General features: G+C 41.4%; 1 protein-coding gene and 1 long non-coding RNA gene across 5 annotated transcripts in view; both read right to left on the bottom strand.

Moving 5' to 3' along the window:
- The window catches only part of FAM219A (family with sequence similarity 219 member A), a 95991-nt gene that overhangs the window by 57487 nt on the left and 13343 nt on the right, over window positions 1-25161 (bottom strand). The window lies entirely within an intron of this gene.
- LOC139789423 (uncharacterized) lies at window positions 20094-23070 on the bottom strand. The gene is made up of 2 exons (XR_011723171.1): window positions 22808-23070; window positions 20094-20391 (listed from the first exon to the last, which is right to left on the bottom strand). It is a non-coding gene; the product is annotated as an uncharacterized lncRNA (long non-coding RNA).

Here is a 25161-nt window from a genome sequence, read left to right on the forward strand (position 1 = left end):
ATCTCTCTGAACTTCACCTTTTTGTCTCTGTCACCACACTGCAGAGATGGCTTCATTTGTGTTCCTTGCAGTGCCATTAAGTTCTTTTCCCTGTTCTTCAGCCTTCCTACCCTCCCTTTCTTGTTTCAAAATGTTTTTGCACTAGAGGTCTGAATCATTATCCTTTATTTTATATTTGGGAAGAGAGATCCAGAGAGGTGAAGCTGCTCAACAGAAGAGCAGGAGAGCAAGATCCTCCTCCAGGGTTCTGTAGCCTGTTGAAAGAGCATTTTCATAAATGCATTTCTACTGAACACATTTGATTGATGCACCAGAAAGCAATAAGCACCAATATTAAACTTCAAACTACACTGCAGGGGAAAAAAAAAAAAAAGTGCTCAGGAGCTGCAGTTCCAGGATTATATTACAGTCTCAAAAAGTGGTCCCCTCCTGCAAGCGTTTGATATTAAGCAGAAAATAAAGTAAACAAATCACAAGTCTCACAGGCCAGGCTGTTCCCCAGATATTTCAAGGACAGTCTCTGTACACAGGCTGGTTTCTTCATCCTATCATCTTTCTCTCCAGCAAAATGCTTTTCCAGAATTGCCTTGTGAATGGCTTCATGCTCTTTGCTCAGTTAATTTTCTCAGGAACTTTCTCCTTCCTTATTATCATCTGAACTAGTGCAATTCAAGAGCTCCCCAATGTTCCATCATCTCACACTTCCCAGATCAATGTAGAGTTGTTTCTCTACCTATGTGTCACGTGTGATAATTTTTTCTCCCTGCGAGTGCCATTCATGTAAGGAGCTTGAAAATAAAATGGGAAGAGCAACACATGATCTTAAAAAGTGAGTAAGAAATGCACAAATTTCTTCCTAAGGTACCCTCTCAGTTACACATTTGGAGGCTAGGTTCACATTTATGTCTGTTTCTTCTGTGGTGCAGTGTGTACAGAAAAGTGGAGACCAGAGAAGAGTCAACAGAATGTAAAACCAGGATCTTCTGCAAAGGTTTCAACTTGGTTTGTAAGTTGCCTGTAGAATATAAGGAAAGCACTAAGAAGACTTCTTATTACCCCTGAAGCCTTTTGACTTCATGACGATTGCTTAGGCAATACATTCAGATACAGGAGAGATGGTTCATCTACATTTTCTGTAAGAAAGGTCCCTTGAGCCTGATTCTACCTCTTTGTCTACACAGCTTTCAATTAACGCTGTGGGTGGGCACAGAAACACTTTCAGCTCATTATTCTCTTTTCAAATACCCGTGGACATGAGGTATTTAGCTGGAACAGGCCTTTGTAGATATTTTAAATGCCATTATCATTAAGACGACAGGAATGGGAAAGAGATACTGTTTTGCTTACCTATTAGTTCCACCTTCTGCAGAGTAAAAGCAGCTTTGTGCAGTAAATTAAGGTTTGCAACATCTGCGCTGCTGGAAAAAGCTATCTGAAATGTAAATCTTCAGAGCAATGGTAGATTGAAGCTACACTCAGCCACTTGAGTTATGGAGGAATGTTACCAGCTCAAATAACCAGAAGCCTCTCAATAAAATAAAATATGGTAAACAAGTGGAAGTCTCTTTGGGTGATCATTCTCATTATCTGGTTCTACAAGATAACGAGAGAATCATCAAAGAAAGCTTCGCATTAGCTGTTAATTGAAGGCACTTTCAGAAAGTGCTGCTTAAACATTGAAAGATAGACTGACTTTAAAACCTTTACTTAATATGTGTGTTAGAGCTGTATTAAAGCAGTTTTATTACACCTCCCAGCACCACAGCTCAGAGAGAGCTTCAGATGCTACAGATGAAATTTGTGTTCTAAAAGGCTCATCTACATAAAGCCTAAGCACTGGGCATAACCTCAGCATACTTTATAGCATACAGATCTATCTATCCATGCAGATGCTCATGTTGTACAAATGCAAGATACCTAAGTGCATTTAATAACCTTCAAAAGAGGCAGAAGAATTCTGTCCCATTACAATGTATAATCACATAATGTACTGACAGCACAAATCATAATGATTAGCCTTTAAGCTAAGTGCAGCCACCTTAGGACATAATTTTACATTTACTTGCTCTTTCACACACCCCTTTTTGCTCTTACCATTTCCCTCTCCTAATTCCCAGAGCTTTTATTTTCACCCATAAATAGCTCACTGCTCCTAGCTGGGAGCCCATTAGCCTTAAAGACAGTCTCCTGTAGAGATAACAGTTTCTGGATGAGACACCTCACTTCCCATGAATCAGACAGCCCCTACCCTACCCTACCCTACCCTACCCTACCCTACCCTACCCTACCCTACCCTACCCTACCCTACCCTACCCTACCCTACCCTACCCTACCCTACCCTACCCTACCCTACCCTACCCTACCCTACACTACACTACCCTACCCTACCCTACCCTACCCTACCTGTAACCTGTGCTCTAACCTGACAAAAGCTGGAGGTTATCAATTTGCTTTAAACTGGTTGCATTTCCAGTTAAACTCTCCTCTGTCTCTACAATTGAAATCCATCTTGTAACATTTGCAATCTAAGTTTCAGGACCACATGATCATGGAAATGGGGCATCACTGTAAGAGCCTGTGTAAAATGCCTGCAGAACTGTTGGTTTTAACCCAGGGGTGTGATGTGGGGTGGCCCTGATACAGCACACAGAGGTGGCCTGAGCCCAGCAGAACGGGGCTACCCAAACAGAGTCATGGCCAGAAAACACTTGGAACAACTCAAGTGGTTCGTCTGTGCCAGAGAGGTCAATTTAACTTTAATCTGTGTTTCACCCAATTTGCATGGTCAGTAGGATAAATATGCAATGAATGACATTAAGACTGCATTATGCTTTAATCACAGGATGGCTACTGTACATCTAACCTGTCTGTTTTTCATAATTCCATTTCCACAATATTTGACAACAGTTGAAGCAGAGCAATGCAGTCAACACTGAGTACACCTCTGCTTACTCAGGGAAATGAAACTCACTCTTAAATTCCCATCTCAGTCATTTCATTGTTATCAAGAAGCTGTGAACTATTTCCTGTTTACAGGAGAGCTAATAGACTTTAAGACAGCAAAATTAAATTATTTTGAGCTTACACTACGCAAAATCCCAGCAGAATTCCTTTGAGTAGAAATGGATGTTAAATTGCACAAATTGTACCGTTTGTGGCCATTTACTCTAACTGCTCCAAGGGTTTTTCAGATACAACCACTTCCCCAGCTATAATGGGGCAGGGTTCAGGGAATCTGTGCCTGCTTTTTAAGTTTCCAAAACTGTACGAATGGTTGGACTCCAGATTGAGCTGCTCCAGCTTTCAGGTCAAGGAAATTACAGAGGTAGTTGTCTGCTGCAATCATGCACACAATAGTCCTGAGCTGCTGATAGTGACCCATCCTCAAAGAGATAATGTGTGACGATTTAATTATATAGGAGCCATGCCAAAAAGATTTTCCAGGCCCAGCAACTTGAACTCAGACACTATTGTTCATACTGAATAAACATTTCAGTAATTGTTCTATATTTCCATCATACTGGTGGGTATACAATTGCACTAACATGCCAGGTTCTAAATTAAGAAATTAAAAGCACATAAAGTAGAACAGGAACTAGTATTGTGATTCATCCAGAGCCAAGATGTATCTCACAGAAGAGTGGTCATGTGGAAGATGATCAAGTGAAACTTCAGTTTAACTCCTCACTGGCTCCAGTGCTGCACAGTTTAACTCCCCACTGCTGCACCCAGCAATAGCTGTATGGTATGGCTACTCCTGAAGAACATAATTTCTTAAAGGCTTTCAGAAGTAGCCTAGGTCTCATACTGCTTACAGGAGACAATTATGACACTGTTTTCTTATGGAAGAAGAATCCATCCCACTAACAATGAGAACAAGGTTTCTTACTGAGACAATGGAAAAAAAATATTTATTCCTCTTGTCACTGTGACCCCTTGAGTCTTCTACCTGCTGATGATCAACAGAAAGAAGAGGCTGGAAAATCCCCTTCCAGTCACATCCCCACAGAGGGCATGAACTAATAGAGGCAGATGACAAAAAAAACATTCTAGGGTAATTATCTGAATTAAGACCTCAGCTTTTCAGATGAGCTGCTTGGCACAAATGCAGCACATTCCTCCTTCAACCACAACCAGCTCCCCAGGCCGACAAGTCATTCACCCACAAATTGTGACATTTGCTCGCAGTATTTTTTTTTTAATTTTTTCCACCATTACAGTGGTCTGGTTCAGCTGGCAGCCTGGGCTGGCGTGCATCTTTTTCCTTGAAAGAGGAGGGGAAAAGCTCTTCTGGCAGCACAGGCTGCTTTATTATCTGATGGTCTCCTTAAAGCTGTGGTGTTCAAGCGCCAGAAAGGCTGAGCAGCTGCTGCAGTCCCTGGAGGGATGGAGTGAGGCTGGGATCACACTGCTCCTTGCACAGACGTGCAGCCCTGCTGGAGCCACAACTGCCCCAATTGGCCCTCAAAATCCAGCACTGCAGCTGAGCTATGCTGATCCATGGATTCTGCTTATAGAGCAAAGGTTTGGTGCACGACAGACATATTCAGGATGACTGTCACAAAAACACTGCAGGTGGAAAAACCTGACTCTCTAAGCATGAGACTCCTGCATCTGCTGAAGACTGTGAGGTAAGCATCCACACAGCTCTGCCAGGTGAAGTCACCCCTACCTCTGAAATGGGAAACTGTATGTTAACCTGAGCAAGATTGGTATTTTGTATGCAAATTACTACAAACATCTTTATTATAAACTTTCCTCAGTTGAGTCAGTTGAGTTGGAGGGAAGAAAGTTTCAAGGTCTAAACCAAGTGTCTTTGATATAATGGCAATCAGTATCTCCCTTGTAAAACCATTTCCAGCTGGAGAACTTTACAATTCCATTCAGATCTCTCTAGCTGAATGTGCTGCACCAGCACTGAGATTTCAGAAAAAAAGTCAATACTTTTGGTCTCGTTTTTAAAAGCACAATTTTAAAGGGGAGAGGAGCAGGACTGCAATGCAGAATTACTGGAGCAACACTACAGTTATACTGCGATGAAAACAAAAACTTCTTACTTGTGTCCTGTCAAGGTATCAGGATTTAAGAACAACAAACAAGCCACACCAGGACAGAAGAGGATGTTTTTGTCCCAGCCAGTGCAAGAGCCATCTGTTAAGAGATTCACTTACGTTGCTGGAGTAACAATTCCACAGCTGTTCTAAAGAATTAAAAAGAAAGAACAAATGCAAAAGAATCATGTGTATTTCAGAAGATATTTAAAGAGACTATTTCTTTTTGCTGCACTTCAAAAAAATGCAAGGGAGATGCCACTGGCAAGCTCCTCTTTTCTTAGGAGAAAATAGGAAAGCACATCACTTTAATCCAAAACACAATAATTGTCTTCTACATCCTTCAGCCCTAGGAATCTCATTTAACATGTTTTATATCCTGTAACAGGTTTAGAACTGTATTAAAGTATTGCAGATGCCTGTCTGCTAAGTATACCTCCCTAACAAGATACATATACATTCAGAACTGAAGACCACAAGTATTATGTGCTACCTGCAAACGGAGGTGGAAGTAAAAAGAAGTGTTAGGATCTCCAACCTCTTTCCTAAAACAAGAACCTCTTGTCTAGAATGCCTCTTTTTACTTAAGTGAAAGCTCTTGTCCTGTTTCTGTTTATTTTAACAACTAGGGCAAGCCTCACATAAACTGGCACTTACTCAAGTTCTGCAGGACAAGGTATCAGTGTCCTCTGCCTAGGCCAACCAATGTAATTTCTGAAGACCCCACTCAAACCATCTCTGATGGCATCTGAAAAGCCCTTGCTTCCTAGTGTAGAGAGCAGATGAAGAGTCTGTAGAATGAAGCAGATGAGGAGTGCTGGTCCCAGATGTCAATCTCAGCCAGCATGATGCTTTTTCAGGATCATCAGGACTTCAGACCATGAGTACCCTGAATTGTTCACTGCTCTCTTGAACTCAGATGCATGTGATCCTAATCATTCCCCTCTCCCATATAGTGTTTGTTTGTTTCTTCCTGGGACAGATGCAACACTTCCTCTCCTTTCTCCATGAACACTGTGATAAATCAGTGATGGCTGAAGGTATTCACCACAGCTTTAGTTAGTACAGACAGCAGAGCATTTTTGTAAATCAGCGAACCTGGACCATCAGTATAACATAAAAACTCTAAACTGCTATTAATTCCTCCCTGTGCAGATATCTACAATTTTTATTTTTTTTTTTACCAAGCATGTACCAAAACCCTGAGTGAAAGTAATGAGATGCAGCCCATTCCAGGAATGCTGCCTAATACACCTTGGTAAAGCAAAGATAAATTACTGTCCATCTAAACCAGACTAATATGGAAAAGTCTGTGAATGTTAAAAAAAAGAAAAAAAAACCTAAAAACACCCCTGAAAAACCCAAACATAAAGTAAGTAATGATTTTTTTTTTTCAAAAAGCCAAACTGTTCTGCTTTTAGGAGACTGTCCACTGAAGTTTATGGACTCACAGAACATTACTGCATGTGTAGCCTGTGCAACACCATGAACTGTAACGATCAGGACTACTGCTCCAGGATAATAGTGTAATTTTCCACTGGATGGTTTTCATTTACAATTCACCTATTGTATATGGTAGTCTAATTGTAGCCAAGTACACTTTCAAGTTGTTCAAGGGATAATAAAGAACCAAACAGCTTAGAAAGGCAGCTTTAACTTTATAATTAGAAACATTTTCTATTTCAGATGGCTTCTTGCTAGCATGTTTATAAATTCCCTTTTATACCTTTCAGAGTGTTGTAAAAATAATGACAAGCCACAGAGTGATTCACAGATACAATAATAAACTAGGGAAGAGAGAAAATACTTATGAGGAGCCAGGATAAACCTGGGAGAGCAGAATATCTGCATGTTTATAAACATAAATGTTTTCCTGTAGGAGTGAGGACAGACAAGAAGAGTCTGCATCTCCCAAGAGACCCATTATAACAGGCTGACAATGGAAATTGGTCTCCATTTCCCTATCTACCTGATGTGTGAACAGCTGGATCCCTGAACAGCTTTATCAGCACAGTTCCAGAGGCACAGACAAAGGTTGTGTATTGGTAGCCATTACCCCAGTTGTAATTTGGCTGCTACCACCTGCAGGGACAGCTAGAGATGCTCCTTCAACCACTCCAGACCTTTCAGAGCTGCTGGCAGTAACCCAGCCTTTCCCAGGAAATGTGATCAATATCAGCCTGTAGTGCTGGGGGCAAGGCAAGCTGTCCTCAGGAGCTGTGCAGTCCCTCCAAGTTAAACATGAACATGTGAAAACAGATCTATTGCCAGTAACAGATAGCACACCCTGGGGGATGGCCAACTCTGCTTTCCTTTGTATCCAGTTTGGTGAGATCAAAAGCAAAATCAGTACAAGGCATCTTTTATAAAGAATTTTTTATATGAGCCCTGGTATAGCAGAATTTGGTCTTTATGGAAAACCGTAGTTTTCTGTCCAAATGGCTTTTTAATGGCTCTTGGTATTGAAGACGTGTATTGAAGAGTCAGCTATCTTGGCTTTTATGCCTAAAAAAGGGAAAAATCTTGAATCCTAAAACCGTGTTCACATTTATTACAGTGAAGAAAGAAAAACTCTGGCTTTGCAACCCAAGGAAACACCAGTTCTAGTCTAAGGAAGCAAGCTAAGGATAAGATGATTTAATAAATTCTGTGACTCTGTTGATTAGAAATGTTTAACAAGAAATTAAAATTCTTACAAGTTTCAGTATACACAGGGGGATCAGCAAATCTATTAAACATATTACTGCCTGTCCTACTAAACAGGCCACAGTGGATGAAAGTGGTTGGAGAAAAAGCAGAGATGCCCAAGGCTTTTGCACAGTGGTGTTGTCAGCTCTCCCTCCTGCAGTGCCCGTGTCCACAGCACTCCCTGGGTGCAAGGAATTCCAGATCACATGCTCTACGATGGCTTTCAAAAATAAGATGGATTAGCACCTCTCTGCCACACAACTCATCTCAGAAGGCAAAGGACCAGCTGTAAGTCTCAATATAGGTGTCTCTGCTCTGAATTTACAGCTGTCAGGTTAAAACCTTTCTGCAAGATGTCCTAAAGCAAGAGAAGGTGCTCCCTGGTGTTAGTTTTTCCAGTAATCAGCACTGCCTTGCATGTCAGGTAACAGGTGCAGCTCTGTGCCTGCAGTGCTGTTCTCCTTTCTATCTGACAATTTTCCTACCTCCAGAGTGCCCATGGTGCTGCATCATCACACCAGCAGCTCCTGGCTTGCCAGCAAAAGGAAATGGAGGGTTTTCTGAGGCAGTTATTCAGGTTGTCCATGAGCTTATCTCTGAGCCCAAGAGATAAAAAGACTTTTTAAGAAGTTAGTACAAAATGGTTGCAGATAACAAGGTCGTGCTATCAGAATCCAGGTGATGGGGTGGAGAGGATAACTCTAAGCCATTCAAAACATAAAATCATGTCACTGAATCCATAGGAAATGTTTTAGGGCTACAATAACACCATGGCCATAATGACAGGCAACAGATAACTAGGTATCTCAACTGTAGCAGTTTACATAAGCTTAAAGAGAAGAAAAAATGTAAGAATTATTTTTCTTTCAAACTAGCAATATCTTTAATAGGATTCCTGGGTCTAAGGCAGAGAAAAAGAAAAGCAGCAAACAGAAATGGAAATGCTACAAATTAACTAGTTTTAGAATCAACCACACGCTGTCTGCTTGCAGCTGGTGAGTGACCTTTGCATTATTCTCAGCTAGCAGGAAATTCTGATCTACAGTAATAAGAAAAATGTTGTTCCTTCTTCCAATAATCCTTGCTTTAGAAGCTTACTTGCACATGAAATCCTCAGTCATTTTCTCTCCACTTCTTCACATTTTTTGCTCATCTGGATGCATCTGAATCAGTGCAGTGGTAACCACCATGTGCCTGTTCCACTCTCAAACGAAATGCTCTTTAATAGGAGTTTTATACAGAAATGGAGGTAGAGGGCTTCTTTACCTTCCATGGCTATGCTGCAACAGGCATTTCCAGATAGCCACTGCTACAAGACAGTTACTTTCAAGCAGTGATTAACCCCAAAATTTGTGAGATGATTTTAGCAGGGGAGGATATCATGGATGATTAGATGAAGACAAATGGGGTGCCATTTGTCATGGCAGACATACAGTACTCATTAAACTCAGAAATGGTTGTACACAGACGTGACTGGATTTCCAGATTCTGGCTGCAACCTGCTGAAATATGAATTCAAGCTTCAGATGGTTTTCAGCCACAAACAAGTTCTTAAAAAAGGAAGCTGCAATGCAGTTACAAGACACTGTCTTCAAAATGTTGTTGAAAACAATGTTGCTACATTGCTTTTACAGGAATATTTTTCTGGTTTTCTTCTGTACTGCAGAAAGCATGTCTGTGCAATGTACTGGAGTGTTCTCCACAAGAGTGGGAAAGCCCCATTGCAGCCAACTCAAAGTGATGGCAACGATCCTGTCACGGAGAATTCTCTCCCCTCTTTGCCCCACACTCCCAAAGCATTTCACTATCTCCAGAGGTGTCTGCATTTCTGCAGAAAGCAAAGCAGGTGTCACTGTAAAAAGCACTGAATGAATTTCTATAGTTTCTCTGTATTATCTAACAGAAGTTTTATGGCTATTTCATTACCAACAAACACGTGGAATTTAGCAAACAGCATTCAGTAATCCCATGGTCTTCCTAGCAGATAGTGGGGAACATTGTTTGGATGCTGGAAACCCAGTCTTGGCTAAATATAAATATTTGCATTTGACAACAAACCTAAGCCTTTGGTTCCATGCACAATCTCTCTCATCACCCTCATCCCACTTGGGAACACCAAGCATCATCATCCATGCCTCGGCCATCCCTCTTCTAAACACAGCCCATTGCACCCCTGCTTCCCTCTGGCCAGTTGCCCCTCTGGTAGCTGCTGACTGACTCCTGGCTGTGACTGTAAAGGTGAATCCCTTCCCTCCTCTGGCTGAGAAGGATCAAAGGCTGGCTGAGGTTTGCAGGGACCTCTGGAGGTCCAAACCCCACCCCCAATGCTTAAGTTGGATGCTCAGGACCAACACGAGGTGGCTTTTGAACATCTCCAAGGACAGAGATAGTACCAGAGGGAGACAGAGGTAGCCTATGCCCATGCTCTACCTGGTAAGAGGATGTTTCTGTTCACTCCCACTATGTGCATTCATCTTGCCATGTTCATTCATCTCCAAGGGAAGAGCAAACTGGGAGAGCAAACAAATGCTCTCTCCACTGCTCTGAAGTGGAGAGCTGACTCATGGAGGTCACCAGTGAAGACTTCTGCAGCAGCTTTAAGCACAGGAATCCTGGCTGATGCTAGGTCTGAGGCATTCAAATCCCATATGAATACATTCCTCTTCTTTTTTAGTAAGAAGACATTTAGCCAGCTAGGGAAACCAGTTAATTAGACATTTCCCTGCAGGTTATAACCATGGATAGAAATTCTTAATTAACAAGTAAAAACTCATTTACAAAAAACTTATTAACATTTTTAGGTCCAGCATACTGAGCTTGCCAATCAGAAAATACCCTGAAACACAGCAAGGGAGTCACCAGATTAGAAGGCCACCAGCAGATTTACCTATTTTACATTTTATTCCTTTTCCTCTTGTATTCATCTCTGCTCTCACACAGCAAGTTTCAGAAGGGAACAGCTAACCTGATGAAGGTGTATTTATTTCAGGGTTGGGAGGTTTTTTTTGTTTGTTTTTTGTTTGTTTTCTGTTTGCTTTTGGTTTGGTTTTGTTTGGTTTATTGTGGTTTTTTGTTTTAATAAAGGAGCTTTTAAAAGCGTAGGTTATCCTTGGTTTTGGGAACCATGTCAAGGTATTTATTGTCTAAGACTGTGATTTGACTCATTTGAGGCTCAGTAGCTCCAGCTGATCATCAAAATGCAAGGGAAATTAGATTTTAAAAAATCTGTCAACTTGCCAATTCTTTTAATAGGATTAACCCTGGAACCTTAATGTTGTGAGGCCCTGTTGAAGGATGACAGACCTTTTCACCTTGGTGCTCTGGTTTAAACTGTAGATTTTATTAGCAGCCACACTGATGCAAAAAGAAAAAAAAAGTCCATAACTCAGTCCCTAAAAGACAACCACATCTGCTAAAGCAAACTTTCCTCTAGCAGCCGCTTGTGCTCTGCCCACCACCAAGAATGTTCTGGCTGCTTCTGGTAAGGTGCAGAAAAGGATCATGAGTGATAAAACTTAATACCTCTGTTTCACTCTGCCCATTTGGAACACTCTGATTAGCAGCTATCAGTTATTGGAAAAAAAAACAAAAACAAACCCAAAAACAAACAAACAAGCAAACAAACAAACAAAAAAACCAAAAAACCCACTACAAACAAAAAACCAGGAGGAAAGACAATGGAAAATCTTAATTGTTCAAAGCATAAATAACATGGCTTCAAAGATACAATGCTCTGCCTGTCAATTAAACCAACTGAAATATCCAACTCAGATACCTTGTTTTCTGCAAGTACTGACAGATGAGGCAGCACCACTGTAACAGGAACCCTGCCATCTTCTATTTCCAGCAGCAGCCATGGCAAACAATGCAATGGGTCTGAGATAGAAGATGCAATAGTGTGTCTCTTGAGCCCTGTAAAGGCTCCAAAACTGCTGTGCTACCCCATCTGCCCAGCACTCTGCCACCTGGTGAACCAATCTCCGGGTTTCCCAAGGCTTGTCCCCTTTCTTAAAAGTCAGACAGGTGTGCAAGCTTGAAGAAGGGAAAACAAACCATCTCTGTTGTATCAGGTACTGTGTCCCCTCTCCTCTCCCTTTCCCACCATTCTCAGCCAGCTTGGAGGACACTGCAGCACTCTGGCCATGCAGAGCCAGCAAGAAGGACCCCAGGCTGATGGGAGTTCACAAATCACACGGTTTACATTTTATAACTCTACATGAACTGACCAAGATGAGTTTTCCCTTCCACTGCAGCATCAGGGAGAGCAACTCAGTAATAGGAAAAAAGTAATATCCACCAAGAGCCTGTCTTCCTTGATTGAATGAAACAAGTAATGAGTGGCTAGCAAAACCATCCCTAGAATTGCAGGCTGGTGGGAGAAACAGGAGAGGGCTGGAAAGAGATACCCTGGGGCTGTGGAGAGAGAACAATTTGTCTCTGAGAAGCACAGCACTGTGAGCTGCCCTCCCTGCAGTAGTGTCTGAGCAAGGGATGCTCAGCATGCCAGGGCTCAATCTATCAGAGCCATGTGTAGTGGAGTGGCTCTCACTCACAGCATCACCAATTCTGCTGCCCCACCCCTGGTTTGCCTACTGCTTCCACAGACTCTCTGCAGGCTGGAAATGTTGAGGACTTCCTTGTTATATGGGAACACGTGTTTGCAGAAGTTCCCTGGGTGTGAAACACACCGAGATCATTACCCAGCACTGCTGTGAGCAGCAGATGGCTTGCACTGGATCTGTCTGGTCGGCTGCTCCTCACTCTCATCCCTGCCCACACCCTGAGGAGGGACTGCTCTCAAAGCCAGGCTGCACCACCCTCCCACAGGATGTGCACTTGCCAGTGAAACCTTGTGACAGGTGACATTGTGCAAGGGCACAGCCACTCAAGCCACTTTCCCCCAGAGCTGCAGAGAGGAATGAGATTTTATTTTGATGATTTTGAAATTAATTTGTACCAGCAAAAGAAGGAATTTTACTAATGCAAATTGAACACAGCAGGGCTGGAGTGGCTAACCTCTCTTATGTGATAGACAATTAATTTAAAGGGTCTGAAACACAAGTGCAGGTTCCTCCACCACAGTTCTTCTCCCAGACACATTCAATCTAAGTGCACAGGAGAGGGAAAAGCCAGCATAATTGTAACTGAAGTGTTCATAGAGCAATTGAATCTGTTGTTTACATTTTTTCTACTAATTTTTTTTTCCATCTTCTGCCTGAAGAAAATCAGTCTGTCATTTAAACAAAAAACCCTCTTCCAATGTGTTGGGAACATTGGGCTACTGGGGACAATTGGAGACGCATCAGAGAACCAGGAACAAAGAAGCTGAAGCACAGGGTGGAAGGAATAAGCTTACAGCCTCCAAAGCAAGATGAAAGCTAACAAAACATGATGCTGAGGGGCATTTCTGAATCACCTCATACGGTCCTGACCCCAAGTGCTGTGTTACCATGTGGTCTGTTTCATTAACACGCTGTCTATTTTTCAGGTTGTTACTCTGATGGTTTTTAGATTACACTGATTTGCAGCCAGATTTTTTTCTCTAAAAATCAACCCTTCTGATTTCCTTCTAAAAAAGTAACATGCTGTTTCCTGAACAGGAAAACCAATGAATCTTGGGTACACAAAGATTCGTTTTGCCTTTTAACCATCCTAGCCCCAGGCTGCTGTAATATCCCTTCCTCCTACATCTCCACAGTCAGGAAGCAGAAAGCATCACTTGGACCAAGCAAGAGCCCGGAGTGCCTGGTCCAGCTTGCAGGCAGCTGCAACACACAGCAGCCTGTCTGGATTCTGTCCATCCTTCCCACAGTGTGGCACTTCTTCGGGTCTCTTCTCCCCTAGTGCTGTTTTTCAGTGAACATGAAATATGGCATCCTAATTAATTTTGGAACACAGCTTTAAAATTGGCTTGTATCAGCCAACAACAGGGGAAAACAGACAGACTCATTGTCACATAATGCCTCTTGGTCCTTCTGCAACCAAAGCACGTTATGGAGGCAGAACCTGCACTTCAACAATTCTCTCATTACACACGTTCATGTTTCCAAGCTGCTGAAAACATGCTGGCATTTTCCTGTAAGCCACAGAGGTGCTTCAAAGCAACACTTACCACAGCTAAGTGGGGCAAATCAATGGTATCCTGGGCACTCAGCTGCATTTTAATCTAGATGATGAGATGCACAACAGTATTTACCTCTAGAGATCTGAACAATATTTGAGGACTGAAACACAGTGGGCTTTTGGACAAATGCTTCAAAAACTGGAAAAAATTACTGAGAGATTTCCCAGGGTCATCTTAATACTTTCTCCCCTCCACACATATATCAAGACATAGCCTTTGTATTAAAATAATTTTCCACTTACCCGAAGATAAGAAAATGCAAGTTTTTAATTCCTAATTGAGCTCATTAGACACAGATGTACTTCTTCCAAACTTGCTCTAGCATTTTTAAGGGTCAGTAAACATGGTATTCTCGTCCTGCACAGAAATGAAAGCGTGGCTCCACATTCAGAAACCAATTCTAAAAATATCATTTCAGGATTCAAAGTTAGCAAATCCCAATGATCCAAATCAAACCCACTACACTTATATTTTCCTAGGGACATTTTCCTAGTGAGTAGTGTGCTATGTAAACCTGTGGCAGGATGCTTTCACTCATGTGGAACTGAAGTGTTGGAATAATTTTAAGGCCTCATAACCACAGTTTGCCAAACAGAGAATTGATATTGCCAGAGACTGCATGATTTGGCCTGCACCAGTTTCATCACAAGTGATGCTGCATGCAGCAGTATGATGATCTTATGGGACTACCTGGTTCTGGGCTGAGCTGCTGTTATAAAGAGAGCATCTTCCTACTAAGGCAGGTGAGAGCTTCTTTGGTTGACATTATGGAAAGCCAAAGCCATCCTTCCTGGTTTAGAGTTCCAAATCTTGATTCCTAATTCTTTTCCTTATGTGCTCTGTACCCCACTTCATTGAAATTTTTCATCTTAACAGAGAAAAAAACTGAGCCAGACCTCCTCAAACAAACCTGCCTTTCAATCATAACTGTTCATAAAAATGGCTGACTCACTCAGGGTCAGAGAGAGGTGGAAGGCTTTTTGGAAAAAAATGCCTGCCCTATGCATAGCTGTGGCTCTTTCCCCTCAGTTCCACACAATGCTCTGTACTGAGTCTCTGCTGATGCTAACAGAAGGGTTTTCAAGAACACAGACTACCCCAGAAAATCCAATCTATCCTCCCAGGACTGATGAACTTGATGCCCTGAAACCAGGACCAAAGCTACTGAATGAAGACACTTTATAATACAAGCCTTATTATTAATCCATGGGCAGCTATTTAAAGAAGTTTGTTCTCCTTCTTGCATTGATTCCATGAGCAGACATTCTTCTAAGGTGAGAAAAAAACACTTGAGTCTTCAGCAATAAGCTTTACAAAGCAGCAAGTAGTACAAATAAACATTTATTAATGAGAACAAACTCAACCAACAGAACATGTTGAACAAGGCTGCACAGAATTTTACAGATCATTAGAGTGGAGAACCAGATGTGCTGTACCAATCAGGAGAGCATGAAGGCACAGGGCTTCACCCGGTTAGAATGACCTGGTACACAGAACTGGCAAGGGAAAATATGTATTTGCTCCTGCCAGTATGTCCTTTGCAGCACTGATTGTTTTCATTGCCTTGAATTCCAAGTTAAAGAAAGCAGGGCGAGTTTAAATTATTTATGCTCTTATTAACATCAGTGACTTAAAAATAAAATCAGCAAGCATGGAACATAAATTTAAGTCATCCACTAATTCCATTTACACATTGGTTTTTACTCTGATGACTGGTGTCCATTTTTCAGATACAGTTAACTTTCAGTTTGTCATTAAATCAAGTCTGACACCATAGTTATTATTTTTGCTACTGGTCTGCACAGAAAAGTAATGATGTGTTGTTATGTTTACCCAGTCTCTGATATCATAATAAATTCAACTGATTTCCCTCCCCCCAGATTTCCTCCTCTTCTGCTGAAACTACTGAACAGAAATTGGAGGTAAAATGCACAAATCCAGCTTTTCAAAAGCAAAGAAAAATTTTAAAAGCACTGTGCATCTAAAATTATAAATGCACATTTTCAAGCAATGTGTTGCAAAACTGATCATATTTCTTACCACAGGTCCAACAGGCTTTCAGAACAAACAGCTCTCTGCCTTCAGCATCTTTCACAGTTTGAGAAAACGTAAGCTTTCTTCCCTTTTTGCAACTCCCAACTGATGTCTCAAATATGAAATTACTATTCAACAAGTTCAGCTTAACCTGAAAATTTTTCTCATGCCCCTGAAAAGATTATCAAAGAAGCTGAGGCTTTACACATCAAACCTAGGGCCCAAGTATTCAGACACTGACTTTTCCAGTTTTCTAGTTTGACCATAAAGTGTCCATATCACATGTTCTTCTGTATGTTTTATTTATATGATGGCAAGTTTCTTTTACAAAGGTTGATTCTGAAATAAATATTAGTCTCTGATCTCTAAAACAGCTGTTAATATATTTTAAATCAAATTAAATTACCCAGTGAAATGCCAGTGAAATGCCTGGCAAGTTTCATATGATTACCTGTTACCACCTGACAGACATGACTAGGTTGAGACTGCAACAAGGAGCAATAATACCATAATCCAAATTTCTCCAAAGTACTGTTTCTGCATCTCTTTGCCATTTCCCTTCCACTACAGCCTCAAGTATCTCCCTCTATCTTTCTTAAAAAGGAGGTGTAGTAACAACTATATCCCCTATTTTCAAATAAAGTTTCGGGCAATATTACTGAAAATGTGCATATGAGACTGTTTCCCTGCTTAATTGTCTCTTTCACACAGGACCTTTATAAGTGCTTGCTTGAGAGAAGAAGGAAAGCTTGCTGATAATTAACCAGTCATATCTGAGGCCTCACTATTTGTCTCCAGGGTGCAGAAATGTGTCTTGTTCTGGTAGGTACAGGACATGCATACATACCTAACCAAATGCTGCTCTCTTCCAGCAACAGAAAGCAGTACTGCATAGTCACAGAAGTGATAAAAACAACACACAGCTTTGAGCATTGGCAGGAAAAAGAACCTTCTCCAGTTCTGAATTCTGTTCTGCTGACAAGGAGGTGTTGAGAAGTGCACTGCAAAATAAGCAGGTATCCCAAAACCAGAGTCATTAATGCTTTAAGTGATTAATCATGTGGCTTACCTCCACATTAACATATTGAAACAAAAATCATGGAAACACAGAATGGCTTGGGTTGGAAGGGACCTTAAAGATCACCTAGATAAAACTCCCTTGCATAGGCAGGGACACCTTCTATTAGACCAGGTTGCTCCAAGCCCCATCCAACCTGGCCTTGAACACTTCCAGGGAGAATTTCTTCCTATAGTCAGACCCAAATCTACCCATTACATCATATCCTAACACCCCATGCCCCTGTAAAAAGTCTCTGCCCAGCTTTTCTGGGGACTGCGGAGGGGTGGTCTCCTAGGAGTGGAGGCGAGAGACAAAATCCCCTCCCTGTCCCTGCTGGTCACGTTTCTTTTGATGCAGCCCAGGATATGGTTGGCTTTCTGGACTACAAGGGACATTGCCAGCTCATTTCTCAAAGTGCCATTTAAAATAAAGTGGCCAAAAAAAGCTGTATGTTGCTCATATTTAAAGGTATCTTATACTGCAACTGCTTTTGGTATACAACATGTTGTTTCTTATAACTGTGCTGTGAAGGGGCTGGCTTTGGCTGTGCAACTTTCTTTATTGGGGATGGAAAATAAGAGGGGTCTTGCAGAATCATAGAATCATAGAATTGGCTGGGTTGGAAGGGACCTCAGAGATCATCAAGTCCAACCCTTGATCCACTCCCGCTGCAGTTCCCAGCCCATGGCACTGAGTGCCACATCCAGGCTCTTTTTAAATATCTCCAGGGATGGAGAATCCACCACTTCCCTGGGCAGCCCATTCCAATGTCTGATCACCCTCTCAGTAAAGAAATTCTTTAGAGGCCTCTCTGTCACTCCTGAGAAGGGAAGTGAATTTTTGTTGTTTTCCTTAGAGAAAGAGGCTGGTGCTGAAAGGACCCTTGCAGTCATCAGCCACAGCTAAAAGTGCTCTCCTAATGTGATATATTTATTATTCACTGGGAAACCTCCCTCCATTTCACCAGGTTTTGGTGGCTACCAAGGTTTCAGAAATTCTGACCTTGGGAAAGACCTTTCTTTTAAGGGCTGTGCTTCCTACCAGAAGCCTTACAGAGGTCACCGGCCTCTGCCATTTTTTCACCAGCCCTACTGCTTTAATTACAGCTTAATTGCTACTTTCATGGCAGAAATCCCATCCTACTGAACACTGAACAAACTTGTGGCTCACTCTCCTGTGTGTGGGGCTGATGGTGGGCTGTAGCTTTGAAGTTCTCCAGGGGCTCTTCTGATCTGCTACAACTTGTCATAGATGAGACAGCCTGCATCACATCTCAGGAGGCCCCATGACTTGTGTGCTGGTGCCTGCTGTCACCCCCCCTTGCCAACAGCTACACCTTCTCACACAAAAAAACCCTCACAAACCTCTGCTGGGAAACTGCAAGCCCTCTTTCCTTCACTGTTTTTTCCTGCAGTCTCTTGCAGACACACACAAAGCTCGGTGGCTCTCAAAACAAGTACAGAAACCTGCACACAAAGGCATTTGGCTGTGCCCTGTTTTTAAAAGTAGGATCTGACCTCACAGTAGTCTGAAGTAACACGGGGCACAGCAGCTAGGCAGACTGCATACGAAAGGCATGTTTAGTGACACCTCTGAAAGCAAACTAGATGATTTGCTGAACTGTGTCATGCAGAATACTGGTGGTATCTTCATCAAGAAGAATCTTCAAGCAAAACCAGCTCCCTGTGCAGAGATTTGAGGCTAATAAAAGGACTGCATTATGGAGCTGAGCATCTTACAGACTGGCTAGGAAATAACATCACACTTTTGAGTCATTTGGGTCTACTTGCCCTCAAAAGACAAAACCCTGAATAGCAACCTGAAGCCAGAACAAAGGCACATCAATACTGCAAACAATTGGCACCAGCTTCAGACATCAATTTTCCATACAATACACTGACCCAGCAATGGTCAAGCAGAATTTTCTGTTTTAGCTCAAACATTTACTACATTTGATGTGACTGTCCTGGAACAAATACTGATTAGACAAAAGTTCTTACTCCCTTAAACATAGTCCTACAAAAGCATCTGGAGGAACTTTAAAGCCAGTCTTCATTTGCACATCCATTAATTTATTTATTTAATAGGCACAGCTAAGGCATACAGGTAATTTAAAACTCTTATTTGTAGCTTTCATTGTGGCATTGTATAGGTCTTCTTTTATTTCCAGTTGCCTCTAGAGTCCAGTGCACCATGGCAGCATATAAGCCACTTATGAAAATCACCAAAACTCTTTAAAAAAAAGAGTTTAAAAAAAAAGCAAGAACAGAACAGATTCCACGGGCCAAAACAATTGAACAACTTTTCCATCAGTTGGAGGATGCAAAAAACTGTCCTCTAAAACACCTTCCAGATAATTTTTTGGGGGAGGGAACACGACAGCACTGCTGGTAATCCACTGTCACTCTGCACAAACTCTAGACACTGCCCTCACCTATCACTTTGTTGCACAAACTGTAAAGGTTTTCAAGTCTGTGCTGTGTTCTGCAGCTCCCACAGAGTGCCTGATTATAGTTTAGTTCAGTAGGAAAGTTAAAAGAAATCAAATTTTCTTTCCTATATTTAAGGAAAGACATTTGTGCCCAGCTTTCCACACTTCTGCCCTGCAGTTACCTACAAAACACATTCTTTAGGACCCATATAACTAAAGTCAAATAAATGAACATCAGAAAATTTCCTTCCAGACTCTCTCTCCAAAAGTAACATCAGTAAGTAGCTAGAATACACTGCTATGCAAGTTGCTGCAATGCAGCTGAAAGACAACTCCACTTAGCTTTACGCAAGTTACCTGAGGTACATTCTCATCAGAAAAGCACCAAGCTTGCTTAAGACTAAATCAGATGCTTTTTGGGACAGACCTTGCAGTCCTGCTGGGCTCCATGCTGGGATGCCTAGACAGAGATGCTTTGTCCAACATTAATTCAGGCATCTCTGTGCTGTTCTGGAGTTGTTGATGTGGTTACAGCACAAATGCACCCTCAGATGTTCCTGAAGAACGGTAGCAAGTTCCTTCCATGAAAGAGATTTAAGCACCCCGTTAGAAGAAAAAGATACACAGCTCCTATTGAAACAGTTACATCACATGCCAGTCAGTTGAAAGACAGCCAAAATCATTAAGTTCTAGGAGACAAAAAAATCACGAAGGCGTAAGAGACAAGAATTTCTATTGTTATAAGAATTTTTTTTTATTTCTGATAAAGGCACACTCATATACTTAATATTTTTTATTTCTGGTAAAGGCATATTCATATGCTTCTTGTCCATATAAAGTGAAACAAATTCAGGACTGTAGGTCCCATAATAAGCCAGCTTCTAGCATCCTGTCTGGAGGAACAAGATGAGTGGTGGCTATTCAGGAAGAACAGCAGACGTGGACATCACACTTGACACAAAAGGATGTCTCTAGCCTATGGTGGCTGCTGACTATCATGTGACTGTGAAAAAAAAAGAGGGTCTGAGACAAAAATCAATGCTGCATGACCACATTAGAGATCATCTGTAGATCACAACTTTCTAACAATCAGGACAATGAAACCCTATGATGTTTCATTGCCAGGATACAGTTAATTTTACTTTGGGTTATTTTAATTGGAAAATTTCCACTGCTTCCAGAAGAGTCATAAGCTGCTGAGCTCTAAAGGAAACCTGATGTGAACAATATATTATTTTAGTTTGCTTTCACCCTGACCTGCCTTTTTAGTTTCTTAAGAGGCTGACAGCTCCCTAAGAAGACCTGCCAGAATCTCAGAGGCATTGGTGAAGTGTAAGCTCAAAAAATAATTTTTTAACCTTAGATACACAGGGTAAACGCTGTTTGGTTCTAATGCGCTTGCCCCTGACCACCCAGGAAGCGCAGGAAAGACAGATTTAAAGAAAAAAACTTTTCCACAATGGGAAGATATTTAAAAAATAATCAATTGAGAACGGACATCTAAATCTCTGATCTTGTTAGCATTGCTTCTGTGTATTCACACAGCTGCCAGAGCTGCCCATCTATGGAGAAAAAAAAAAAAATGGTTTCTACCAGAAAGACCATGGAGACATGAAATATAAATCTAGTATTCCATAAGTTTACAATATGTTGGTTGCCTATAGCAACACAAGACCACTATTGCCAGACTTGACTTACCTGAGACTGTAATTTAATGTATATTAACCAAGTGGACATTGAATCAGAGGTTTTTTCTTTACACAGAGCTGACATTTAATTACAATTGTTTCAAGAGCTGTTCTTTTAACACACAGACCTGGTTATTTATGAGCCTACTTAAATAGACAGCGGTACAACACGACAAAATTAGCATGTTCTTAATTAACATTGCATATAGTAAGTTTATATCTTATGAAGAACAATAATTAATTCTAAAAAAAGGGTTTTAAATTAGAGGTTTATACTCTCTGACACCTTTTCCTTTGGAAAGCAGACATAACTATGTGTTTAATTAGCTATAGCTCTTTTGACAGACAGAAGGGTCCACAGAAGCTCAGTGTGCCAGTGAAGAGGGCTACAGCCAGGCTTTCCCATTGTACCAACCAGATGAGTTTTCACAGCAATTGGGTGCATCACTCCAAGTGGACCATGAATCCCTTTCCTGGAGTCGGGGCAAAAAAGCCTCTTCCACTGACATCATATGCCTCCTCCCATACACTGTTTAATTAGCCAGATGGCAAGACTGCAACAAAGCTACCACAGGGCTGTCCATATTACTGTTCACTGGACCCTGTAATGCAGCTTTATTTCTCCAATCTAAATACCAAGCCTTGAAATCTGCTACTACTCTTGCATGTTTTCTAGGTAACATCAGGTGTCCAGAAAGAAGCTGTATGCATGAAAAATAAGACATCACATTAATCCAGCAGGGCATTCTATAAAAGCTGGGGAAAAGCTCTAAATAATATGACTGATTATTATACTCTAAATAATACTGTCTTTTCTTGTTACTACCCAACCTTTGCATTCAATGGGTGTTCAGCACCGTAAAGGCCACCCTACAGCTGAGTTCTTAGGGAGCAAACATTGCTAAATGTGTAGAAACCCTTCTTTAAGCTATGAGGAGGACATAGGGACTTCAAAGAGCAGCTCCTATGGAGATCAGAATGAATCCCTGCTAAGTTGCTTTGCTACTCTTAACCCAGCATCCTGGATTTGCTTTCATAAGCTTTAGCACGAGTCACTCAATATGCCGCGTAAGGCAGAGCCTGACACTGGGGCTGGTTGGTGTCCTTTGACGTTTCCTGTCTTGTGTGGCCACAGACTCATCTCTGGCTAATAATTTGAGACTAAGACCATCAAGTTACTGTGGAAGAAGTGACAAAAGCTTGCAGCAGCACCCCATGAGGTGCACAGCACCTAAGTTTACACATCTGTGTAAGCATAGCTTAAAGAAATGGCAAGGATGTTACTGAAAGACTGGCCACTGCACTGTAAGATACAACATGGAGAAGTGTGCGCACTATTACTGCTAGCCAATGTACTATGAAACTCCTTCTGACAGAGCAGCATCATGCAATCATTTCTTTTAGACACGTGGATGGAGACCTACAGTTCTAATATTTCACCCACTACCCACCTTACTACTGGGAAGGAAACATTCAGTAACCAATGAAAGCTTGGTGCAGTACCAAAGCCAGCACCTCGTACCTGAAACTTAGTAAAACCTGCAGTGATGCTCAGCATCTCAAGTAGAACTAATCACATCCTTTGTACCAGAAGTTACTGGGCTTCAACAACCCAAAGCAACACGTTAAATTTTCTTTCCATTGGCAGCTGAAAGAATCTCAAGCATTCCTTCATCACAATCTGGCAATAACGTAGATTTCAAGGGAAGGTGCTGCTCATTTCCAACTTACCAGTGGAGGTTTGGTACAAAACCAAAACGTTTCTCTTTTATTTCCTGTTTTTCAATTGACTTCAGGGGCAGAAGGGTAGGAAACCAGAGAGAGCAGCTGAGAGAAAAATTTCCATTCAACAGCAAACCATGATAGCTAGAGTGGCAGAACTGTAGCAGCATCAGAGACCTCAACAACAAAAAAAAAAATGATAAAAGTAGGAAGGGTCTTGAGAATAACAAAATTACGCCAAGTCAAGGACAGTTAGTGAAAGCCTTGACATGTCATGAAGCTGTAACTATGACAGGTAAGATGATAAGACTAATATTGATACAGGTTAATTTTACTTGCAAAGCTGCATTTAGATTACCATAGCAATCTGGTAAGAACCACAGCACTCAATTTCAAAATCAAATCTGATTTTGACCCATTATTTCTATAAAACTCCTGGGGAATAGGCCTAAGCTGCCATTTCCTTTGCTCCATTTCAGCAAGAGAAGGTGGTATACAGGGATGTGACATTCAGCCAGCACTTCTCACTTGGATCTCAAAGCTACAAGATTGTCCATTTTCACAAAATGTTCAATTTCTATCACTGAAGGTGATTATGCACGGTTATCCTAATTTGCTCCTTTAAGACAGTATTGCTGAAATGGTAGATAGAGGAATTGAATTATTTCCACTAGTGTGTTACTAAAGAAACAGGTGCACCAGCACACCACTGATAGTGCAACACTTTTTGATACCTCTTTTTAAAGGCTGAACACAGGAATTAGCATTTGGATCAGACTTGTACGTGGTGTATTATGGATTCAAACATGTTGAGCCCTCTGCCTTGCCTCATACTACACTCACTCACTGCAGATGTCTTTTTTTCCCAGAAGTTGGCACGTGCATCCTCCTTCTGATCCGCTGTGCCCTTATACCTCTTCCAGTTCCTCACCTTTGCTTGGGACATACCTCTGCCCCAGTCTCACTTCGTTCATATCATCCTACTTATGACCCTGAAAAAATCTGCCACCCGTAGGTTTGTATGTTCCTTTGTGGTCTGAAGGGAGATTTCTAATAGCTGGTCTATCTCTAAGGCATCAGTCACCCTGACTGTCTCTCTTATTACTCAAGTTAAGCACTCCATAGGGCACAGCTTACTGGTGCAACAAGACAGTACAGAGAACAATCTGACTGAAAACAAAACAGTTTCCATCTATTGGCTCAAAGGTCTAATGTCCTAAAGTATCCTCAGCTTTTAAATGGCTTGGGCTTTGCTTGTTTGTTTCTTTTGGGTGTTTCGTTTTGTTTTTATCTGGTTTTGGGTTTTTTAGGTATATAAGGAGACTGATAAAAATTTTCTATGTACAAGGGGAGACATAGGTTCCACCAAGTCCCCTAGCTTTGTGTTATCGAAGACCATGATGCATTTCAGCCAGGTCTGAAGACAGCCTCTCTGCCCTAAACAAAGTTTTTGCTTTTTTACAGTACAAACAAAGGTGAGCTTCAGAGCAACAACCCAAGTCAGAAAGCATTAATTAGGCTGAAACATTCACTGGGCATGGCTGGTGGTTTTCCAGGTGCTCTGCCAAACTGCAGGAAGGCCAGATTTATAGAACCACTTACTATACTTCAGCAAGCAGTAAAATAATTTTTAATAAACCTAAGCAGTTTAATAGCCCTTTCTCTGTCCAACTGAAGATTACCAATACATCTGTAAATAAATACCAGCAGGTAGAAAAAGGGCAAATTCAGACAGAACTGCTAAATAAATGAGTAAAATGCTGCAACAATTAATCTTTAAGATCTTCCATTTCCAGATTCTTAAACAGTATCTGCAAGACAAAAGTAACTAGTTTAAAATAACTTCAGAAGACATCCATCTGGTTGCTCTAGTATTTAATAAGTCTGTAACTTGAACTGCTGACACCACTTAGGAGAGGGTTAATTTGAATCCTAAACATAAATAGTTTTTATCACAACTCAGCCACGTCTGTTAGGTACCTCTTGCCCTGTGAAGAGGACTTCACATCCCACCAGCACTTGAAGAGTCAACAGCACAATCCCCTCTTCCAAATGTAACACATGTATAAAGGATTTGGCCAAAGCACCTCTTTGCAGAACCTTAATAAGAACTAACCAGGCAGCTCTGGTTAAGAATGCTATACACTCTCAGTATCTGAGCACTGCTTGCAGCAATGGATTTAGAGTGAAACGTGAGTTCAGATACTGTTTGCTACAATAGACTTTTACTGTGGGCAGAAGTCATTTGAGGAATTAACTGAAGGTCAGACTGACAAACACGGCAAAACTTACCTAGAAACTCAGGGAAAGGCAATAGCTAGCTTTTGAAAAGTCTGACTGGCAATATGAAATAGCAAATGGCA

The sequence above is a fragment of the Heliangelus exortis genome, chromosome Z (assembly GCF_036169615.1).
Source record: "Heliangelus exortis chromosome Z, bHelExo1.hap1, whole genome shotgun sequence".
In the NCBI taxonomy this organism is placed as follows: domain Eukaryota; kingdom Metazoa; phylum Chordata; class Aves; order Apodiformes; family Trochilidae; genus Heliangelus; species Heliangelus exortis.